Genomic DNA, 2,959 nt, shown 5'->3' with positions numbered 1-2,959 from the left:
TCGGGGAGCCCCCTCCGGACTAGATCTGGAAGTATGACGTCATCAATGTAAAACCATTCAAAGGTCCACTCTTCGGAAGCTTTCTTCGGTGTGCTAGATAGGTATCCGGTCTCAGCAATGCACCATATTTCGGCCCCGCCCACTTCAAATATCGATCCCTCGCTGTTGCGCGGGACAAGACAAAACAACTTTCTCCACAGATAAAAATGGGCCTCACAACCCAGGAATAGTTCGCACAAAGGGACATAACCCACAATGTGCAGGATGGAGGCTGGGGTAAAATTGTGCAGTTGGGAGGCCATAATACTCCAGAAGCCCTCGGAGGAATGGGTGAATTGGAAATCCCACGCCCCTCAGCAGATAGGGGATGGACCACACTCATTCCCCCACAGATGGATTGGGGAAATTCTCCGCCTGGGTTTTGCCATTGAAGGAAGCCAGCCCTGCTCGAACAGGGACCAGATCCGCAGGGGGGAGAAATCCCTGCGTTTGCAACTTCGCCAATTGACTGTGGGACACAGAGCACCTCTCCCACTTGCCTTTCTCTGGGTCGAAACGGGAGGAGGAGCTGGAAATGCTAGCCATATTGGAATGGTCTTTCCTGGCAATCTCTGAGGATTTTCTCCGCGTGGTGCCGAATGGATCGGAGACCCAATCTCTTTAAATAGACGCTCTTTCTTGCATGGCCAGGGTGTTATTTGCAAAAAATACACTGAATGCCCACATTCGCCCGACACGTGGAAGTTGAAGTCATCCATGCACAGAAGCCGAGGGGTGCGACATTGAATTAAAAGCCGAATACATTACTTGGAAACCGTCGGAGGAGGAACCCACCTTGCAATGCCGAAGACAATCCGCACACCGAACACCTCGTCATTGAAGCCTGGTTCGGGGGCTACTGAGGGAGTCCTGGACTAAGGGGTCCTCGGGCGTCCGGCCTGTTAGACATGGGCCGGACTGATGGGTTGTGAAGATACAAAGACCAAAGACTGCACTCATGTCAGGATGGGACTCTCCTTGGCGTGGAAGGCAAGCTTGGTGACCGAATATGTAGATTCCTTTCTTTGTAACCGACCTTGTGTAACCCTAGATCCTCCCAGTGTCTATATAAACCGGAAGACTTAGTCCGGAGGGGGAGAGACTCATCACTATAGTCATACAGGCCGGCTAGACCTCTAGGGTTTAGCCATTATGATATCGTGGTAGATCAACTCTTGTAATGCTCATACTCATCAAGATCAATCAAGCAGGAAGTAGGGTATTACCTTCATAGAGAGGGCCCGAACCTTGGTAAACATCGTCTCCCCTGTCTCCTCTTACCATCGACCTTAGACGCACAGTTCGGGACCCCCTACCCGAGGTTCGCCGGTTTTGACACCGACAGGAGCCGTGGACCGAGGGCACGGAGCGTGTGGTTCTCTACCGGCCCTTTAAGCGCGGGTACGGCTTTCCCGCGAGCACCTTCTTCCGCAACTTCCTGGAGTTCTTCAGGCTCCAGCCCCATCATCTTGGTGCAGGCGCCATCGTGCAGCTTTCGGGCTTTGTCACCCTCTGCGAGGGGTACCTAGGGGTCGAGCCCTCGATCGATCTCTGGGTGTGCTTCTTCTCCTTGAAGCAGCAGGTGCCGAGGGCCGGGGAGATTTCCGACTGCGGGGCCGCCGTTATCTCCAAATGGTCAGGCACTGACTGCCCTAAGATGCCGCTGGAGGACTCTGCCAAGAAATGGCAGAATTCCTTCTTCTACGTCCACAATATCGGCGCAGACCGCATCAACTTGCCGCCCTTCGTCGATGTGCCGCCGCGGGCGAAGTAGAATTGGGTTATTACCCCAAACACCCATCGCAGGAGGTGCTCAACCTGTGCCAGCAGGTGTCGGAGATGAAGGAGCGGGAAGGGCTCACTGGCACCGACCTCATCACTTCCTTCATCGTCCGCCGAGTGTTGCCGCTGCAGTAGCGCAGCCGTCTCATCAGTCAGATGACCGGCCTCTAGGACTCCAACCGCATGTCGAACATGCGCCTGGGGGCGGACCAGGTCGCGCGTCAGGTCAACAATATCTCCAAGGCCGGCCTGCATGACGAGTGGGAGTTCGGGAAGCCTCTGTACAGCCACGCGAACCCGACACCCGTGGTGAGTCCCTGGTCTTCGTACTTTGCCGCCACCCATCTTCTTGTTCGTCCCGAAGTGACGTGGGAGGTGCTTCTGAACGCCACCCGGCATCCTTACGACTGGGCGCCGACGCAGGTGGTGCGGGCCGACTCGAAGGAGCCCGCGACCCACGACGGAGAGGAGCAGGCGGTCGCCGATGTTGGCGCGGGGCCCCGGACGGGTAAGTTTTGTCTTCTGCATTTCTTGAATCGCCATGCGCGAGGCGGCATTGGGGATGCTGACATGAGCCGCTGATGTACTGGCGCTGGGCGGAGGAGCAGGAGGCGCGACTGGAGCCGGGTCGTCCCGGGGGGCGCCGGCGGTGAGCCGGCTGCATGGGAAGGACAACGTCACGCTGCGGGCCCCGGCCGTGAAGCTCGCGGCGAACCCGGCTGGGGGCGCGAATACGCCCGCCAAGAGGAGGCGTGGAGCATCGCGGGAGAGGCCGGCGATGCCCGCCATTCTGGTGGTGCCTGGGTAAGTTCCTTCCTGCCTGAATCCAATGGCCGAATGGCCTTGCTTGGTTCTCGCGTGTTTACTTCATTTGGGTTTTAGATCGCCGATCTCACTGGCGCGGGCGGCAGCGGACGCCAGGTCCGCCGAGGGCGCCACGTTCCGGAGGACCCGGACAAGCGCCGGCGACGAGGAGGAGGAGCCGACGGATCCGGACATCGGCCTGGACCCGGCCGACACCATAGGCCTGGCCTGGTGGGACCGGAACAGGGCCGAGGCGGAGCTGGAGGAGGCGTCGACCCAGGCCTGGGTTAACGCCGTGGCGACGTGGGCGCGGGCCGGCGAGGGGCCGGCGTAG

General features: G+C 58.7%; 1 pseudogene; it reads left to right on the top strand.

The window, feature by feature from the left end:
- Positions 1-1,594: 1,594 nt before the first annotated feature.
- Positions 1,595-2,959, top strand: LOC147965667 (uncharacterized; annotated as a pseudogene).

Source organism: Triticum urartu, chromosome 6A, assembly GCF_056163025.1.
Source record: "Triticum urartu cultivar PI428250 chromosome 6A, HENAU_Tu73, whole genome shotgun sequence".
In the NCBI taxonomy this organism is placed as follows: domain Eukaryota; kingdom Viridiplantae; phylum Streptophyta; class Magnoliopsida; order Poales; family Poaceae; genus Triticum; species Triticum urartu.
The sequence above is the reverse complement of the archived record's forward strand: the minus strand, read 5'-3'. Positions and strand labels throughout refer to the sequence as shown.